We start from the raw sequence: 20,860 nt of genomic DNA, 5'->3' as shown, positions 1-20,860 counted from the left end.
GTGGAAATGCTCCTTGCAGCGGCAATGAAGCTGTTACCCGTAGGGTGAGGGGCGGGCGGGGGAATCAGTGGGGCAGGGTCCGTGAATGGGGCAGGGAGTGGGTCCTTAGGTACTGAGTCATCAATAGTGACTCAGCACATCGCTGGTGAATCTGCGACAGACAAATCACTGGGGTATTTCCCCCACCCCACGCCCCTCTCCCGGCCCGAGGCAGGGGCTCTGTGTCTGTCTGTCCACTGCTTCCAGCTCTGGGAGGGGAGTGGGAGCTAGTGGGAGCGAGCCAGGAGAGCGGGGAGCCAAGTTCTATCACCAGCCCTGGCAGGAGTGGGGTCTGGCGGGTCAGAGCAGGGGGAGGGGTTGGGAGCAGATCGCCTGGGTTCTATTAACAACTGTGCCACTGAAGACAGACTGATTGCGGTGCTGCGAGCTCACAGACCCAGAGCGACTGCGCCCTGCTCCGCGGGCTTTTATAGCAACGATAATTTTAGTCCCCGACACACAAGGGGAAGTGAAGAGTCATTAGTTGTAGGAGCATAAACACAGCACCTGCGTGACTCAGAGAAGGTCACCCAGCCTAGGGGAGGCGCCCACTCGATAGATGGCTAGATAGTGGGGGATGTGCGGGGAGAGATAGTGGGACGTGGATGCGTGTGGATAGATAGACGGTGGGGGTGGATGGGGATGGGGATGGATGGATAGGCGGTGGTGGGTGGGTGGGGACGGATAGATAGGCGGTGGGGTGGATGGAGATGGATAGATAGCTGTGCAGTAGAGGGGGACGGATAGATAGGCAGTGGATGGGGATGGGGATGGATAGATAGGCAGTGGATGGGGATGGATAGATAGGCAGTGGTGGGTGGATGGGGATGGATGGATAGGCAGTGGTGGGTGGATGGGGATGGATGGATAGATAGGCAGTGGATGCGGATGGATAGATAGGCAGTGGTGGGTGGATGGGGATGGATGGATAGATGTGCGGTAGATGGGGATGGATAGATAGGCAGTGAATGGGGATGGGGATGGATAGATAGGCAGTGGATGGGGATGGATAGATAGGCAGTGGATGGGGATGGGGACTGATAATGGGGGTGGATGGGGATGGACAATGGGGGGTGGATGGGGACGGATAGATATGCGGTGGGAGTGGATGGAGATGGATAGATAGGCAGTGGGGGTGGAGGGGATGGATAGATAGGTGGTAGGGGTGGATGGGGATGGATAACAAGGGATGGTGGGGGAGGATTGGATGGGGATGGATAACAAGGGATGGTGGCGGTGGAGGGTAGATGGGGATGGGTAAAGGGGGGGTGGATGGGGATGGATAGATAGTTGGTGAGGGTGGATGGGGATGGATAATGGGTGTGGATGGGGATGGATAATGGAGGGGGGATGGGGATGGATAGGTAAGCAGTGGGGGTGGATGGGGTTGTATAATGGGGTAAAAGCTAATGTGCTCAATGCTTTTTTTGCCTCTATCTTCACTAACAAGGACAGCTCCCAGACTACTGCACTGGGCATCGCAACATGGGGAGTAGATGGCCAGCCCTCTGTGGAGAAAGAGGTGGTTAGGGACTATTTAGAAAAGCTGGACGTGCACAAGTCCATGGGGCCGGACGAGTTGCATCCGAGAATGCTAAAGGAATTGGCGGATGTGATTGCAGAGCCATTGGCCATTATCTTTGAAAACTCGTGGCGAACGAGGGAAGTCCCGGATGACTGGAAAAAGGCTAATGTAGTGCCAATCTTTAAAAAAGGGAAGAAGGAGGATCCTGGGAACTACAGGCCAGTCAGCCTCACCTCAGTCCCCGGAAAAATCATGGAGCAGGTCCTCAAGGAATCAATCCTGAAGCACTTACACGAGAAGAAAGTGATCAGGAACAGTCAGCATGGATTCACCAAGGGAAGGTCATGCCTGACTAATCTAATCGCCTTCTATGATGAGATTACTGATTCTGTGGATGAAGGGAAAGCAGTGGATGTATTGTTTCTTGACTTTAGCAAAGCTTTTGACACGGTCTCCCACAGTATTCTTGTCAGCAAGTTAAAGAAGTATGGGCTGGATGAATGCACTATAAGGTGGGTAGAAAGCTGGCTAGACTGTCGGGCTCAACGGGTAGTGATCAATGACTCCATGTCTAGTTGGCAGCCGGTGTCAAGTGGAGTGCCCCAGGGGTCGGTCCTGGGGCCGGTTTTGTTCAATATCTTCATAAATGATCTGGAGGATGGTGTGGATTGCACTCTCAGCAAATTTGCGGATGATACGAAACTGGGAGGAGTGGTAGATACGCTGGAGGGCAGAGATAGGATACAGAGGGACCTAGACAATTTGGAGGATTGGGCCAAAAGAAACCTGATGAGGTTCAATAAGGATAAGTGCAGGGTCCTGCACTTAGGACGGAAGAACCCAATGCACAGCTACAGACTAGGGACCGAATAGCTAGGCAGCAGTTCTGCGGAAAAGGACCTAGGGGGTACAGTGGACGAGAAGCTGGATATGAGTCAGCAATGTGCCCTTGTTGCCAAGAAGGCCAATGGCATTTTGGGATGCATAAGTAGGGGCATAGCGAGCAGATCGAGGGACGTGATCGTTCCCCTCTATTCGACATTGGTGAGGCCTCATCTGGAGTACTGTGTTCAGTTTTGGGCCCCACACTACAAGAAGGATGTGGATAAATTGGAGAGAGTCCAGCGAAGGGCAACAAAAATGATTAGGGGTCTGAAACACATGACTTATGAGGAGAGGCTGAGGGAACTGGGATTGTTTAGTCTGCAGAAGAGAAGAATGAGGGGGGATTTGATAGCTGCTTTCAACTACCTGAGAGGTGGTTCCAGAGAGGATGGTTCTAGACTATTCTCAGTGGTAGAAGAGGACAGGACAAGGAGTAATGGTCTCAAGTTGCAGTGGGGGAGGTTTAGGTTGGATATTAGGAAAAACTTTTTCACTAGGAGGGTGGTGAAACACTGGAATGCGTTACCTAGGGAGGTGGTAGAATCTCCTTCCTTGGAAGTTTTTAAGGTCAGGCTTGACAAAGCCTTGGCTGGGATGATTTGATTGGGGATTGGTCCTGCTTTGAGTAGGGGGTTGGACTAGATGACCTCCTGAGGTCCCTTCCAACCCTGATATTCTATGATTCTATGATTGAGATGGGTAATGTGGGGTGGATGGGGTTAGACAGATGGGCAGTGGGGGTGGATGGGAATGGATAATGGGGGGGGGGGCGTGGATGGAGATGGATAATGAATCATGGAATCATAGAATATCAGGGTTGGAAGGGACCTCAGGAGGTCATCTAGTCCAACCCCCTGCTCAAAGCAGTGTGGATGGGAATGGATAGGCGATGGTGGGTGGATGGAGATGGGTAAAGGGGGGTGGATGGGGATGGATAATGAAGGGGTGGATGGAGATAGATAATGGAGTGTGGATGGGGATGGATAGATGGGTGGCGGGGGAGGATGGATAATGGTGGGTGGATGTGGATGGGTAAAGGGGGGTTGATGGGGATGGATAACGGTTGGAGGATGGGGATGAATAGATGGGCAGTGGGGGTGGATGGGGACAGATAATGGCGGGGTGGATGGAGATGGATAGATGGGCGGCAGGGGAGGATGGATAAAGGGGGGTGGATGGGGAAGGATAATGGCAGGGGGATGGATAGGCAGTGATGGGTGGATGGGGATGGATGGAGAGGTGGAGGGCATGGATGGGGATGGATAATGGAGGGTGGACGGGGATGGATAGGCGGTAGAGGGTAGATGGGGATGGATAGATAGTTGGTGAGGGTGGATGGGGATGGATAATGGGTGTGGATGGGGATGGATAATGGAGGGGGGATGGGGATGGATATGTAAGCAGTGGGGGTGTATGGGGTTGTATAATGGGGTAAAAGGTAAATATCCCTGAAAACACAGACATTCGTCCCAAAACCATTCCCCCCGACACCCTGATCTTTTCCGATCAGCCACCACATTGACAACCCAGCTGTCCTGGGAGAGCTCCCCTCCTCCAACACCCCCCCCCCCGCCCTCCCCCGCACGCACTCCCTGTCAAGATGGGGCTGAAACAGGGGCCTCGGCTGCTTGTTCTTTGAGAATTCCTCTAATGCTTTTGGTGAGAGTTGTGAGTGTGGAAACTTCAACATGGTGAGTCTTCACAGACACAGCGAGAGACAGACCCTGCCCCAGCTGAGATCAGAGCCCCATATTGCTGGGCACTGCCCAGACACATTGAGAGACAGTCCCTGCCCAGAGATAGAACCCAGGAGTCCCCACACCCCACTCTAATGAATTTGCTGTTCACACACTACAATTATAAACTAATCTGGTGTCTCTCCAAAACACTCCACAGTGTGTGAACCTGGTGACCCATTCCCTCACCACAGAAATGCAGCCGCCTCTGGGGTGAGGGGCAGCAGCTATTTCACAGCCTCACAGATACGCCCCACGGGGTGCGTTCAGTCAGCTGCTGCTGAGGTGGGATGCATCAGTCGGCTGCCAGCTCAGAAAAACACTCTCTGATACTTGTTTCCCATTGAAGCTGTTCTGATCTGCCTTGCAGACACGAAGAGCCTTTGGTGTTCCCTAAACAGGACATTTGTTGGCCCAGACTACGGAAAGCTGCTGGGAGGTGAGATCTAAGAGCAGCTCTCACCTACCCCCAGAGCTGGGAGAGCAGCTGGTTGTCTGGGCTGATCCCACCGCTGACACTCATCATGGAGGCAGTGGGGTCAAGGCCGATAAAAATAATCCCTTTCTGCAGCCTCCCACCCTGGGGAAAGGAGCCGAGAGAAACCTCCTGCTTCCCAAGGGTGAGAGTCTTGCTGTTTAGGAGACGATAAAGCCCAGTGGTTAGAAGCAGTGATGGGGGAGGGGGCGGGCTGGAAGGCAGGACTCAGAGATTTACAGGACCTAAGGCCAGAAGGGACCATTATGAGCATCCAGGCTGCGCCACCCCCCACCTCCAGCACAGATCTGGGGGTCGAGCTAGAGTACCCTCAACTCTGCCCCCTTGCATGTGTGCTGTCAACTCCAGGCCCTTCATAGATTACAAGCCCATGTCTGGTAGCTGAGCTAGAGCAGAACTTTTAGAAGGAGACGCCCAATCTCAATGGAAAGCCTCCAAGGGCTGGAGAATCTGCTCCATCCCTGGGGAAAATCTGCTTCTTATATCCAGTCTGGATTTGTCTGGCTTCATCCTCCAGCCATCAGATCTCGCTTTGCCTTTGTCAGCTGGGTTAAAGAGCCCTCTGTGCCCCCAAATCTCCTTCGGAGGGAGGAGGGTGGTGGAGAATATGGAGAGTTTTGTAATCATTTGATGACTTGGTTTCCCCACTCACTTGGCCCAGCTTCCCACTGGGTGCGAAGGGCTTAACTTCTCCCAGGGGGAGTGAGATGCAGCCAGATGTCAACTAGGCCTGATGGGGCTGGAATGAGAGGCCCAAGGACCAGACCACATTCTGCAAAGCAGCAGGCAGAACAGGTGAGGATGGCACCTTGAGTCTAGGTGTGAACTGGGCCTGGCAAAGATTTACATTCATGGCTGTTCAGGGTGGAGGAGGAGCCCATGAGGCTGCAGGAGAAGCAGAGCAGCCAGCATGTGGCAGGTGCTCGTAATTGCATAGTTCCTCCGGCTCCCCCTTCTCGAGCACATCGAACACCCACTGCTTCTCTTTGCTTGCGGGGCCCTTCACAGCTGGTCGCCCACCTAGCTAGTCCGCGCTCATTCACTGTCTCCTGATGCCACCCTGCCCAGGGGGCCAGCTTAGCACCCGCTTGTGACATTTCCAAACCAGCCTCTGCAGGTTTTGTCCCAGGAATCCTGACTCCCAGCTCCACTCCCCAGCTCTAACCACTAGACTTCACTCCCCTCCCAGGACCAGGGATAGAACCCAGGAGTCCAGACACCCACCCCACCACAAACTAACCACTAGACCCCAGTCCCCTCCTAGAGCTGGGATAGAATCCAGGAATCCTGTAACCACTAGACCCCACTCTGCTCTGAGAGCTGAGAATGGAACCCAGGAGTCCTGGTTCCCAGTCTGCCCAACCCCTACCCACCGCCTCTCACCACTGGCTTTTCTTGACATGTGAAGATCGGGCCTGGTGCCATTAAGAGCCAGGAAGTCTTTATCACCGTTCCTTTTCCTCCCCTGAGCCCCAGCCCCTGCCAGCCCAGCACATGGGCTCGTGGGTTACAAATACATGAGCAGGGATGTTTGTCTATCTGCCATAGCCCACTGCCTCCTGGTTACTGTCTGCACTGAGATCAGACAATGCAGCCCCAGGGCCAGGGTAATTGCTGTGCTCCTGAGATCTCACACTCCCAGGTGATTTGATGTATGTGTGTGGGGGGAGACAGTGGTTCTTAGAGTCTCAAAGCAGCTTAAACTGAAATGGAAGGTGTTGCTCCAGCTTAGCGCTGGGCTAGCCATCCCCTTGGGGCATTATGTGCAGCTGTTCCCCGGCAGCCCTGTGCCAGTGGCGGCTGCATCTCAGCACCCGGTGAATCATCCCTGCCTGGTGTTATGTGTGGCTCTTACCCAGCTACTCCACCCCAGAGGTGGCTGCATCTTAGCACCAGTGAGCTGTCCCCGCGCAGCGTCTGTGTGCACGTGGTAACTGGGTTATATGGTGTTTGGATGAAGTAGTAATTGAAATTTTAAATAGAGGATCTTGTAGGTTTATTTATTAGTTATTATTTGCACTGTAGTAGTGCTGAACCCAAGCCCAGGCAAGCACCCCAGTGTGCTAGGCGCTGTGCAAACACGGGAATATCGCTGCCCCTCTGGGGAGTGGGAGCAGAATCCAGGGCTTTGTAGGTCAGTCATCTGAAGGAGGAGAAACTAGCACCATGGAGGCTGGGTATATTCTCAGTGCAACTTGCTTGTTTGCTGTACGTGCACCAGTCCTGGACAGACATGGTTGTAAACAGCATCCAAGGAACTCCCTCTGTGGGGACTCTCAGCAGAAACCACCAAGGCTGGGTTCCCAGGGAGCAAATAACTCTTCACAGACTGAGGGATTGAGGCAGCAAGCACCCCGGAGAGAACTAAAGTGCAAAAATGAACGAAAAACAAATTTCTTCCAAAGCCTGAACAGTTGCTTGCACACTAAGGGCTAATTGTAACAGCACCACCTGGAGGCTGCTGGCAGAACAAAGACAAGGCCCAGCTCATGTGCCAGGGAGACTGAATTCCCCTGGGGTCTTTGCTGGACCATTCTGTACCCCATATTCATGCCCCCCCCGCTAATGCCCACCTCCCCTCTAGGGGGCAGAGGAGAGCTCAGTGCCCATGGCCTGTTCAGCCAGCAAGGGGCTGGTTAACGCCGTCTGGGGTGTCAATTTGGTGATTCAGACACATGTTTGCTAGGAACAGGTCTGAGATGCTCACAGCACCCAGCCGCTTACCAGGGAAAAGCCCCTGCCCCCTTCCCCGATCTAACCATTAGATCCCACAACGCTCCCCAAGCCAAGACTGGAACCCAGGAGTCCTGGCTCCCAGCCCCTGCTCTGCTCTAACCTGTAGACCCCACTCCCCTCCCAAAGCTGGATAAAGAACCCAGGAGGGCTGCTTTCACCACTAGCCTTGGTGCAGCAAGCTCCAGACCGCAGATAATCACTGGCCCCTTCCGCCTTCTCTATGAGATCCTGTTCTTAGAATCGTTGTGTCACATCAGATCTTCTGGGACACGAACTCAGCATCTCTGGCCCCAGTGGAGCAGAGAGAGAAGGCCCAGCTAGAGGAACTGTGTATCACAGCGGGTGAGCCAGCCCCATGGGACGCTGGGTGAGCCCATCATGACTAGGCTCAGGGGGCTGTACCCTGCTCAGCAGCAACTCTGGGAAGGACCCAGGTGTCCTGGTGGAGCCAACTATCCTGGGTGAAAAGAAAAGGAGTACTTGTGGCACCTTAGAGACTAACAAATTTATTTGAGCATAAGCTTTCGTGAGCTACAACTCACTTCATTGGCCAAGCGTGACCCTGGGCTGGAGACACAGGGAAATAGCAAGGGAATAGCTGGGATCCCCGCTGGACGTGACACTGGGGAGACTGCGTCCAGCTCTGGGGGGCCGCAAGGCAAACAGGGTGTCCTGAAATGGGGGAGGTGTCGGAGAAGAGCAATAGGGATGATCTGAGGGCTGGAAAACCTGCCCAAGAGCCAAGCACTGAAGGAGCTCGATCTAGTGAGTTTAAGCCAGAGAAGGCTCAGAGGGGACTAGATTCCGGTCTGTCAGCACCTCCCTGGTGCTGGGGGAGGTTTTGGGGAGCAGAGGGCTCACTAACCAAACAGACAGGGGAAGACTGAGAGCTGATGGCTGGGGGATGGAGCCAGAGAAATCGAGACTGGGAATAAGGGACAGATCTTCCCCAGGGAGGGGAACTGACCCTGGGAAGGACTGCTCCAGAGACATGACAGAGTCTCCAGCCCTCAGAGTCTTTCTATGGAGATCAGACATCCCTAAAAGCACTGCTGTAGCTCGACCATTATATCTGGACTGGAGGCCGGGATCCCTGGGGGTGGTCACTGGGCTGGGCAGACTGTGTGGGCATAAAGGTCCCTTCTGACATTAAGATGGGCAGATCAAGGAATGCAGCAATAAGCGGCTGGCCTGGGAGCTTCTCAGGTCTCCCTGGGGAGGCAGGAAGCTGCAATGCTGAATAAAGCTAAACACTGCAAGGTCATTATTACTATATCCCACGTGTCATGGTCACGTCTTATGGCCCAGCTGAGATCAGGGCCCTGTTGTGCCAGGCGCTGCCCAGACACAGAGAGAGACAGTCCCTGCCCCAGCTGATATCAGGGCCCCCTTGTGACAGACACTGCCCAGACACAGTGAGAGACAGTCCTTGCCCCAGCTGAGATTGGAGCCCTGTTGTGCCAGGAGCTGCCCAGACACACAGCCAGAAACAGTCCCTGCCACAAAACATTTGAAGTCTAAAGAGAAAAAAGTAAGTTTTTATCCTCCTTGTACAGGTGAGGAAACTGAGGCACGGAGCGGCGTGGCTTGCTCATGGTCACATGGGGCCCTGTGGCAGCATTGTGTAGCCCAAAGAACTGGCTTTAGCATTTATTTTATGTGGCAGCAGTGCAAGGAACCCACAGGCCTGTCTCCTGTGAGACGCTGGCATCAGCAGTTAGCATAAGGCTTGGGGCCTATGGACTTTGGCACAGAGAAATGGCCTAAAGGTGACCCCTACGTTTTGGGGACGTGGGAACAGAGCGTTTAAGGGGGAGCTTTGTTCACAACGACACCAGGAACATGAGCTAACACCAGCTTGCGGATATTTTAGCATGGGCCCATCGGCAGCTGTCTGACCACCAGAGAACCATGACCTACTTATAGGGGAAGGGCCCCGATCACTGGTAGGGGGAGGAGATACACATAAGGAAGAGGGGAGACACCCCTATGGAACAGGCATTAGGCAGGGTGGCATCAGTGTAACGTCAAGTACAAGTCGCATACCAGCCTGTGGGCAGGAGAGCGTCATGTAGCCCTTGGGAGGTGCCAGGGTGACAGCGAGGAAGGTGATGGTGAGGAGGAAGATACTGGCTGACAGTCCGGGTTGTTCTGCACGGGACAGTTCAGAGGGACCCGCTGCCGTCTCTCTATCTACCTCGCTGGGCTGGAGCCTTTGTGACTTTGTTAAATGTGCTAATAATTCCTCAAGTGCGAGTGTCACAGCTGTGCCCAAGGGGCTCCCAGCTGAACCCCAGTTTCCATAATCCTGGGCCTGACCTGGGGCACGAACCTGTCAAACCTGCGCGGGATCACTGGGAATTCTGAAGTAATCCAGAGAATGACTATGTGACTCCTATATCGGGCTCCAGCCGTGACTAGATCCGAGATCTCCTGCTTTAGCCCCAAGCTGTAGAACTGATAAATGAAATTGTTCATAAGTAAAGTTTATGAATGAAACAACATTAATTCATAAAACCGGTCACCCCAATAACTAGCTAATTGACAATTAAGATGCTTGTTAAGAGCTGGTTTCAGAGTAATAGCCCTGTTAGTCTGTATTCGCAAAAAGAAAAGGAGTACTGGTGGCACCTTAGAGACTAACCAATGTGTTTGAGCATGAGCTTTCATGAGCTACAGCTCACTTCATAGGATGCAAACTATATGTTGTATATATATATGTCGGATGTTAAGAGCTATAGCTGTTCAGCCATCTGCCCTTGTAAATTTCACTTTCAATCCAATTGCTGCTTAAGTCACTGAAACTTGCACTCAAATAAATTGGTTAGTCTCTAAGGTGCCACAAGTACTCCTTTTCTTTTTGCGAATACAGACTAACACGGCTGTTACTCTGAAACCTATTTCAACATTGTAACTTCTGCCCACTGTTTGCCATTCATTATACTTGTCCATATTGTAACTCAAACTCCATTTTAAAATGCTCGCTCCATTTTGTAAAAGCCTGCTGCAACCTTCATTTTGCAAAACCCCCTGATGTAGTCTTATTAGTGTAGTTTAGATGTGTGAATGAGGGATGTATGGATGATGGAATCAACTTCCAGCCCCAGCCTGTCCTGATGAAATAAAGTGTAAACACCCAACGGCTGAAGATGCAGACAACAGCCCTGACAAAGTAAGAGGAGTCCACCCTCAAAAGAAAAGAAGAAAGGTACAACTGAAGGAACATCAAAGCCAGGTCCCAGGCTGAAAGTCATGTCTGCAATTGACGGGTGATCAATCACACAGGACCCAGAGGCAGTGTGACGCAGCAAGACCTATAGACTCTGGATTCAAACTAAAGCCTACAAAAAGGATGGGTGAAAGGGAAGACTTTGGAGGGTAACATTCCGCTGCCAACATGGAAGGGCATCGGTGCATGCCCCACAGAGACCCAGCCCTTCCTTGTGCCGGGCTTTCCTGGCCAGTTAGCCGCCACAAGCTATGAACCCAAGCCACGAACTCAAGCTACATTCAGGACTGGTAACTATCTAGCAGCTGCAGAACATTTGTGTGTGTATGTGTATAAGTATTAGGTATTAGCTAGTGGTTATAGATCAAATTGTTACCATAAAAAACGTGGCATCTTTGCCTTGTCTCCTAAAACGATCCTGTGTAGTTTTGTCTGCATAACAAAGCCCGGCCTCGCTATGGAGCTCGTAGCCTTTCTGGGACACCCTTTGTGCTGAAAACATTTTCATAGGAACCTTTCCTGGGCCCAAATCCCGTTTCCCTTTCTTGAAGGCCCTACGTCAACGTTCACCCTGGAGGAGATGGAGGCCCTGCTGCTGCTGGCCCTCTCCATCCTGACCGGTGAGTGGTGCTGGTTGCACTTGGGCTGGGGCTGGGATGCAGTAACGGGGATGAACAGGGAGCTGGGACTGTGGGAGACTCTGCCATGGCGACAGCTCCACCTGCCAATCCTTGAAATCCAGCAGGGGGCATCTGGAACGTCTGTGTTTCAGTTGCAACCTCTAGGGGGCGCTGTGCTGCAGGGAGCGGGGTGGGGACTCTCCCCTGGCAGTCAGGGCTGGCCCCGATGCCCCAGGGCAGGACTAGGGGGCACTGTCCTGCAGGGAGTGGGGTGAGGGCTCTCCTCTGGCAGTCAGGGCTGGCCCCGATGCCCCAGGGCAGGACTAGGGGGCACTACGCTGCAGGCTGTAACAACAAACTCCTTCTCCCATCACCTTGTTAAACCAGTAACACCCAGGGAAACTGAGTCCCACCCCCTCTGCATGCAAACCATTGGAAAAACAAGGAAAAAACAAGAAAATCCCCCACTTCGTCACAAGGGGGCAGGGCTCTTCCCTGGCAGTCAGGGCTGGCCCGTGGCCCCAATGCCCCAGAGTAGCACAAGGGGGCTTTGTGCTGCGGATAGCAGAGTGATGCTTCTCCAGGTGCAGGCTGCCAGGACTGGGGGGTGACCCTGCCTGCGGACCCCCTGGCCGAACGGAGCGGCTCATGTGTGACAATCCCTTGCTCCTACACCTACCCCGAGGGGCAGCTCGTCAGGGCCGTGACCTGGAGCCAGAACAAGGAGAGAATTGTGGAGCTCACTGCAGCAGCGGGGCAGGGCTATGGCAAGGCCGAGCGCGTCCAGTTCCTGGGCGACCTGCAGCACAACTGCACCGTGCGCCTCAACCCGCTGGCGCTCGGAGACAGGGGCGCCTATTCCTTTGAGTTCCAGACCCAGAGCCAAAGCTGGAGAAGCCCCCGAGCCCTGTGCCTCACGGTGTCAGGTAATCCCCAGCTCCTCTTCCAGAAACATTTCCCCAGCAACCCAGCCCGGCCCCGTGCAGTGTTGTGTGCGGCTGCTCCCCAGCTGCCCTGCCCCAGAGGTTGCTGCACCCCAACACCCATCGAACCATCCCCAAGGACGGTTACTGTACACCGCTCTTAACATTTCACTCAAATCAGATGGCCACATTCTGCAGAGCTGTGAAGAAACAGTGGAATCTGGTGGTTAGAGGAAGCCTAAACTGGAGTCAGGACTCCTGGGTTCTCTCCCAGCTCTGGGAGGGGAGTGGGATCTAGTGGTCACAGCAGGGGGGGCTGGGAGCCAGAACTCCTGGGTTCACTCCCAGCTCTGGGAGGGGAGCCTGGTACAGGTCACACCCCAACCTGGGCTTGAGGAAGCTCTCAAAGAAGGGGTAGTGGGTGGTGATTGGAGGTGGCTGGGCCCATGGCCGTGCCCCCAGCAGTGACTGGCTCCTCCATCACCCACCCTGCACAGAACATCCCTGCAGGGTCAATTATGGCATCACCGGGACTGGGGGAGCCTCTTCTGGCCTGTATTGGTACGACAGAGCTGGCGCACGGATCCTGGAGGAAACTGCAGCTGGCCAACGCGAGAGCAGGCTGAGCATGCACATCATCTGGCAGCACCAGGGGGCAGCGCTGGAGTGCCGGGTGTGGGGCTACCAGAATAGGTGTCTCCCCAAAAGGTTCCAGCCCCCAGCCACAGGTGAGTTGCATATGGGGCCTTTCCCCTCTCGGGGGTGCCGGCTCCCATCAGGCCCCAGGGTAGGAACTGGCTGGCTGGGGGGCAGGGAATGGGGCACGGGGCCTTTCCCCTTGTAACAATGCTACCTCTGGTGGGACACAACTGAGAGTATCAATTCAGGACAAATTATTTAGAGCAGGGCAGTTGCAGCCCAAGGCTGGGGTTCCTTCACTACTAAGGCACACCAAAGCAGCCAAACAGAGAGGACTTCAGTTTTACCCCACTGGCTAAGCAGAAGTCATACAAGCAATTCCCTCAGCCACTCCAGTTTCCCAGTATCACCACTAGCACCACTCACTATGGGGATGAAAGGTTATGAAAACCAATTCCCTAGTAAAAGAGAAAAGGTTCCCAAAGGACTAAGCCCCAGATCCAGGTCAATATACAAGTTAGAGCTTACCCACAAATCACGCTGTTGCCAATCCTGTGGAATCTAAAATCTAAAGGTTTATTCATAAAAAGAAAGAAATATAGATGTGAGCTAAAATTGGTTAAATGGAATCAATTACATACAGTAATGGCAAAGCTCTTAATTTAGGCTTGTAGCAGTGATGGAATAAGCTGCAGGTTCAAATCAAGTCTTTGGAGAACATCCACAGCTGGGATGGGTCATTCAGTCCTTCGTTCAGAGCTTCAGTTTGTAGCAAAGTTCCTCCAGAAGTCCGAAGCAGGATTGAAGACAAAATGAAGTGGTTTCCAGGGCCTTTTATATTCTCTGCCATGTGGAAGGACTCCACTTTGTTCTTACTGTGGAAAATCACAGCAGCAAGATGGAGTTTAGAGTCACACGGACAAGTCACATATCCATCCATGATTCAGTTTGCAGGCGGCAGCCATTGCTCACATGCTACCTTGAACGTCCCAGGAAGACTCCTCATATGTGGATTGGAGTCTCCCAAGGTCCATTGTCAGTTAAGTGTTTCTTGATTGGGCACTTAGTCTGCAAATTCCTTTCTCAAGAAGCTGACCAAATGCTTCACTAATGCTTCTTAGAATCAAGCACATTGAGCTACAAGTACATAAGCCAATATTCATAATTTCAACGACAAAAATGATACACACATACAGACAACATAATCGTAACCAGCAAATTATATCCTTTTTGTAGACATCTCACTTGATCTCCTTTGTACAAGATTTGGTGCCCTATAGGACCTTGGTTGCAACAATGATCTATACGGTTACAGTTCATGTCAATAACATCACACCCCTTTAGCAGGCACGGGCTCTAATCCGATCCTAAGGCAGGGGTCTGGCTGGCACAGGGGGTGGAGAAAGGGACACAGGGCCTTTCCCCTCTAGCGGGTTCCAACTCCCATCTGGCCCCAGGGTGAGGGACTGGCTGGCTCAGGGGGGCAGGGAATGGGGTACGGGGCCTTCCCCTCAAGGGTGCTGCTTCTGACCCATCTCCAATGGCCTTTTAAGGTCCTGGTGGACGCAGATAGCCCGGGCCTGATCAAGGAGGGTGACTCGTTCACGCTGAGCTGTGTGGGGGACAGCAGGTCTGGACCAGTTCTACTTCTGGGTTCACAACTATGAGGACCTGCCCAGGGGCCCCTCTCTGCAGTTCGAGCAGGGGACAACCTTGTCTTACGGGGGCAATTACACCTGCACAGAGTGGGTCTCTGGCACCAGGCTCGGCTACCTGGCCATATCCCCCACCACCTATGTGGCCATCCTTGGTGAGTAGCAAGTGCCAGGGCAGGGCCACAGCTCTAAGGGTGGGGGTCAAGAAACACAGAAGGGAGGGGCCCTTCTGTCACTGACATTCCAACTGGGGGCAGGGCCACAGCCCTGGGGGCGGGACCAAGGAGCACAGATGGGAGGGGACCTTCTCTCCCCTACATTTCAATTGTGGGTGGGGCCACAGCCATGGGGGCAGAGCAGGAAAGCACATATTGGGGGGCCATTCCATCACTGACATTCCAGTTGGGGGCAGTGCCATAGCCAAGGAGGTGGAACCAGGTTCACAAATGGGAGAGGGCAGGGGCCCTCCTTACATCATCACTTGAATATGGGAGTGGGGCTAGAGCATTAGGGACAGAGCCATGGAGCCCCTCCGCCCCATGCCATGCTGTGCCTAAGCCCCCAGCTGCTGTTCCATGTGGGCGCCGTTAGCTAATATCTGGTTCTGCTTCCTCCGCAGGCCCCTCCCCCCATGGTGCATGTGGTGGCCACCTCAGGCCCTTATCACAGCACGGGGGAACCCCTGTCCCTGATGTGCTGGCTGGACACCAGCGCCTATGGTGGAGTGAGAGGTACAAAGATGGCGAGCAGCTGGGGTGGGCACAGCCGGAGCTGGCTTTCCTGCATGTCTAGGTGGCTGATGGGGAAGAGTACCAGTGTGAGGTGCACAACACCTAGGGAAATCCACCTCCCTGCCATTCATTATCACTGTTGTCTGTAAGTACTGGGCGCATTTGACTCCACATTATGCATTACATAGCCAGGGAATGGCTAGAGCCCCCCATGCACCATGGCTGAACCCTCACCCCATGCCATCCCAGCACCGTCCTTCTCCAAGGCCAACCACAATAAACAAGCTCCCAGCTCGTGCTCCAGCTGGGTCCACTTTGTTGACCAGGCTCCAGTATCCCTGTCCAGCGCACAGAGCCATCTAGCTGCTGAATGACATTGCAAATCAGCCTGTCATCAGGCCAAAAAACACCCATTCAAATAATGTAGATTTGTTTGAAATTTAATATTTTTTAATCATCGGGAAAAACATGTCTGGTTTGCCACCCTCAAAATTAGCTCTTCGCCAGACTTTTCATTAATTTTTTCATCCCAGCTTTTACCTACAATGTTTTTGAAGGGGCAACTCATGGGCGGCGGGTGAATGAGCCACTGGGGGAGGCTAGCCTCTTGCCCCTCCCTCTCTGAGGTCCCGCCCCTCCCCTTCTGCCCCCCACCTTCTTCTGCCCTTTCCCCCCAAGAGTCCAGAGCCCTGGTGTGTGTGTATGTGTGTGTGTGTCCTCTGCCCCCTGCTGGAGGAGCTGAGCCCTGCTCTGTGTGTGTGTGTGTGTGTGTGTGTGTGTGTCCCTGCCTGTCCCCCCGCAGCCACTGTCCCCCCGCCCTGAGTGCTCCCAGTCCCAGAGCACCCCCAACCCCAGCACCGGGCAGCATGGCGTGGCCCCAGCCTCAGCACCCCCAGCCCTGGCCCTCACAAGCACCGACCCCACCCTGCCTGCCCCAGCCTCTCAGCCACGAAAGAGTGTGAAGGGAACTGGGGGCGGAGCATGGGTGGGGCCACGCCTGACTGTGTGGGGAGGTACAGCCTTTCCCATCCTTTGACACCTGTTGCCCATGGGGCAATTGTTGAAAATTATAATCAATTAAAATTAAAGTTAAATAATCTTTTAAACAGAAAATGGTGTGTGGGGGAATGGTAAACAAAATTGTTTAGGTTTTTGGGAAACAGACAATTATGATGACTGAACAGAACCATATTTGATCAAAATGCAGATAAAACAATGGATGAAAATTTGGAGGAAATGTTTGCTCAAAGTCAGATTCCATTTTTGGCGAAAGGGTAGATTCAAAGTTTAGCAAAATTTCAAATGCCAAATTCCTAAAACTTTTTTTGGGAAAAAGGGGGAAACTTTTTTGGGGAGAAATGTGATCATTTACATTTTTTCTTCCATTGGCCTGTGCAGCTGCCAGCACAAGGGGGCTCTGGTGTCACTTGGGGCAGTCTGTGATCTCAGCAGGGACAGGGCCTGTCTCTGTCTCTGTGTCCGTGCAGTGCTCAGCACAACGGGGCCCTGATCTCAGCTGGGGCAGGGCCTGTCTCTCGCTGTGTGTCTGGGCAGCGCCCGGCACAACGGGGCTCTGATCTCAGCGGAGGCTTCTAGGTGCTATTGTAATAAGAGACGAATTAGAGGATTGGGCCAAAAGAAATCTGATAAGGTTCAACAAGGACAAGTGCAGTGTCCTGCACTTAAGACGGAAGAATCCCATGCACCGCTACAGACTAGGGACCGAATGGCTCAGCAGCAGTTCTGCAGAAAAGGACCTAGGGGTGACAGTGGACGATATGAGTCAACAGTGTGCCGTTGTTGCCAAGAAGGCTAACGGCATTTGGGGCTGTATAAGTAGGGGCATTGTCAGCATATCAAGCGACGTGATCGTTCCCCTCTATTTGACATTGGTGAGGCCTCATCTGGAGTACTGTGTCCAGTTTTGGGCCCCACACTACAAGAAGGATGTGGAAAAATTGGAAAGTGTCCAGCGGAGAGCAACAAAAATGATTAGGGGACTGGAACACATGACTTATGAGGAGAGGCTGAGGGAACTGGGATTGTTTAGTCTGCGGAAGAGAAGAATGAGGGGGGATTTGATAGCTGCTTTCAACTACCTGAAAGGGGGTTCCAAAGAGGATGGATCTAGACTGTTCTCAGTGGTAGCAGATGACAGAACAAGGAGTAATGGTCTCAAGTTGCAGTGGGGGAGGTTTAGGTTGGGTATTAGGAAAAACTTTTTCACTAGGAGGGTGGTGAAGCACTAGAATGCGTTACCTAGGGAGGTGGTGGAATCTCCTTCCCTAGAAGTTTTTAAAGTCAGGCTTGACAAAGCCCTGGCTGGGATGCTTTAGTTGGGGATTGGTCCTGCTTTGAGCAGGGGGTTGGACTAGATGACCTTCTGAGGTCCCTTCCAACCCTGATATTCTAAGACGAGATTGGAGGTTTTATGAACTTGGAAGAAACTCCAATATCCAATAAACACTTGGGAGGAACATTCTCCTGGTTAAAAACCCAGCTTCCTTCCTGCCCTCTCCACTGAGACTTGCCTTCATTGTCCCCCCAAGGACTATGCTGCCCCCTCAACCAGCTCCCACCTCCCCATCTCCCTTGGCCTGCCCCACTGCACCCTGCATGACATTGGAGCTAATGACCCTATTCTCCATCCCTCCCCCCCACAGACAGCATTGACTGGTACCAGCTGAGCCCTGGCCCCATGGCAGGCTTCGGAGCAGGGGTCCTGCTGCTCTTCCTCCTGAGCAACCTCAGGGTTTAATGTCTGGCCAGGAGAATCCACCAATGGAAAGAACCAGGGGGGAGTCTGCAGGGTAAGGGACCCCCCTGGGTGGGAACTGGGGGAAGGGCAGGAAAAGGGCGGGCTCTGGCTGCATTGTGGAAAACCTGGAGTGTGGGTGTGTGAAGGAAATCAACCCACTGCTGGGCGTGTCTGTGTATGTGTGTCCCTGCCACCCCCTGCTGGAGGGGCTGGGCACTGCACTGTGTGTGTGAGGGTTGGCAGAAGCAGCCCGCTTGGAGGGGAAGGGGTTGCCAGAGGGGGAAATGATCCATTTGGGGGGAAATGTTTAAAGAAGGAAAATAAACAGTGAAAGGGGATAACTGTCACTCCTTCCCCAGGGGGCAGCAGAGAGGACCCCAGTGCCCCATAGACAGACTCATTCTGAGGTCAGTGAGGGCGGGGCCTGTTAGCCCCTGGGTCCCCACTGCCTCCACATACTGGCTGGGGTTGAGTATCCAGCTGCAGCCTGTGGTCCCCCATCCCCCCTCAGGGTGAACCCCTGCCCCCAGCTGGATGGAATCAGCACTACCTGAGTATGCGCCATAGACCCTGTCCCGCTAATGGCTCAGGGGAGATTTTCCTTCACATCCGATAGCCAGGTCCTGCGCTGGCACAGGAGGCTGGGAGATCTCTGCCCAAATACAGCTGGGGATGTTCGTTGTTAGTGCACCAAGTAACTGCAGTTCACAACCCTGCAAGGAAGTAAAAGTGGGCATGGAACCCAGGAGTCTGGGCTCTCAGACCTCCCTCCTGTTCTAACCACTTAGATCCCACTCCCCTCCCAAAGCTGGGGAGAGAACCCAGGAGTCCTGGATTCCCCTCCCCCTCCCTGCCCCCATTACTGCAGGTACAGGCAGACATCACACACAGGTCTCCTGCTGGGGGAGTGTCCCCTTTTTCAAACAATCTGTCTCTCTTCCTGTGTCCCCGGCAGGAAATCCCATGTGCTGGGAGATTCCCTGCCCCTCAGATGACGCCAGAGACTATTATAACAGGCCCAAGGGCTATTGTAACTGAGCACGGCCAAGATCCTTGCCATCCGCGGTCCCCTCCGCACCGCCACAACCCGGATCTCTATAAGAGTTCACCACTCACGCCCTGGGCAGCATTTACCCTCCTCCATGAGCTGGGGAAACCCACAAGAACCCAGGTGTCCTGACTCCCAGCCCTCCTCCCACCCTGCAGCAGAGCCCTGGGGCAAGGTCCCACTTGGGCCACTGGAACTAGGCATTTCTGGGGCAGTTTAATTGTAGCTCCTATTTTACAGGATGCGTTGGCTTTCGGGAGGCAGGCTGGCCTAGCAGATTGAGAACAGGACTGGGAGGGAGGCGATCTGCGGTCTGCCTGCCCATGGGCAAACTACAGCCCTGCTCTCTGCCTTGGTTTCCCCGAAATGATCCTGCCCTCCTGTGTATAGAATCCTAGAATATTAGGGTTGGCAGGGACCTCAAGAGGTCATCTAGTCCAACCCCCTGCTCAAAGCAGGACCAATCCCCAACTAAATAGCTCTTGGAGATCTCTGGCCGGAAAGCACTAGACATGGACAAGGTGTCATTACCTACCAGGCTGCTGTTTCCCTCCAGGTCCAGCCCCTTTCTCAGCTTTAACACAGTTTTCGACAGGGAATTGCCTTTGTTTTGTTTATTGTTACTGGATAATAAAGTGGGTTTACAAACCCATCAGCTTGGGTGACTGCCGCGGGACAGGGAGGCTTTGCCGAGGGCAGGGGGCTCCGAGGCTCGAAAGCGAAAGGGAAAAATGATGCAGCAAGCAGCTTTCAAAAGTGGGTTTTTTAGCAGATTGTGCAACCGGGAGCCAATCGCTCTCCGGCGGGAAATTAAAAAACAACAACAGAAAAGCAGCAGAAGTCCCTCTCCCCGACATCCCCAGAGCAGTAAGGCGCTACTTAACGAAATAAATCAGCAATTACATACACCAAGAAGCTAATGTACGCTTGCTGGGGGCGGCTCGGGCTCCGGCTTCCAGTCTCCCTAGGGGGCGGAGTCTGGGGGGAGGGAGAGGAGGGGCAGGGTCACAGAGAGGGGCAGGGCCTTGTGGCGAGGGGGGGAGCACCCCACAATTTTCTGTCTAACCACCTTACCCACCCCCGCAGTGGGAAGAGGCGGGCACCACCCCTGGTCTCCCCCCATCGCAGCCAATCACAGAACACAATCCCACTCATTCATGTGCCAGGCTCTAGTTTCCAACCTCCCGACTCCTCCGTTCTTCGCAATGAGCCGTGCCACGCACCCAGGGGTGCGGACCGGGGGCCAGGATCCCTCACTTTGTACCTGCCGTAAGGGGGAAGCGATGGTGGGGGCAGAAAGGAGCAATGGGGGGAGGGATCTTGGGCGAAAGAAGTGGCGTGAGGGCGGGGTCTGAGGGGAGGACGCAGGCCGGGGGCGGGGCCTAGGGAAGGGGCGGTGCAGGCGCAGGGTCTCAAGGAGACGGGAAAGCCAAAGGCAGGAACTTGGGGGAAGGGGTGGGGCAAGGGCGGAGCCTCAGGGAAAGGGGCGGGGCGGGGACTCTGAGGAATGGCCCTGTGGGGGCGGGGTCTCGGGGAAGCAGCGACGCAGGGGCGGGGATTTGGGGGAAGGGGCGAAGCGAGGGCGGAGCCTCGGGGAAAAGGGCCCGTGGCGAGGGTGGGGGATTGGGGAAAATGGGCGGTGCAGGGGTGCGGCCTTGGGGGAAGGGGCGGTGCGGGGGCGGGGCCTAGAGGGATGGGGAGCGGTAAGGGTGGGGGCTAGGAGGAAGGGGAGCCGAGGGAGGGGGGTGGCCACATTCCGGCGCTGGTGGCCCCCCACTTTTAGGGACCGGAAATGCCATCGCCCCTGCACGCCCCGCACCCCCAGAAAGTCCCCTCCATG

The 20,860-nt window shown here is 54.1% G+C and overlaps 1 long non-coding RNA gene across 1 annotated transcript; it reads right to left on the bottom strand.

Annotated features, from left to right (window-relative positions):
* Positions 1–13,610: 13,610 nt before the first annotated feature.
* On the bottom strand, positions 13,611–20,314 carry LOC114020917. Its single transcript, XR_003565638.3, has 3 exons — positions 19,556–20,314; positions 18,523–18,685; positions 13,611–13,965 (listed from the first exon to the last, which is right to left on the bottom strand). It is a non-coding gene; the product is annotated as an uncharacterized LOC114020917 (long non-coding RNA).
* Between the last annotated feature and the right edge of the window lie 546 nt (positions 20,315–20,860).

This window comes from Chelonia mydas, chromosome 24 (assembly GCF_015237465.2).
Source record: "Chelonia mydas isolate rCheMyd1 chromosome 24, rCheMyd1.pri.v2, whole genome shotgun sequence".
NCBI classification, from domain to species: domain Eukaryota; kingdom Metazoa; phylum Chordata; order Testudines; family Cheloniidae; genus Chelonia; species Chelonia mydas.
Note: the sequence above shows the minus strand (reverse complement) of the source record. Positions and strands in the feature narration are given on the sequence as shown.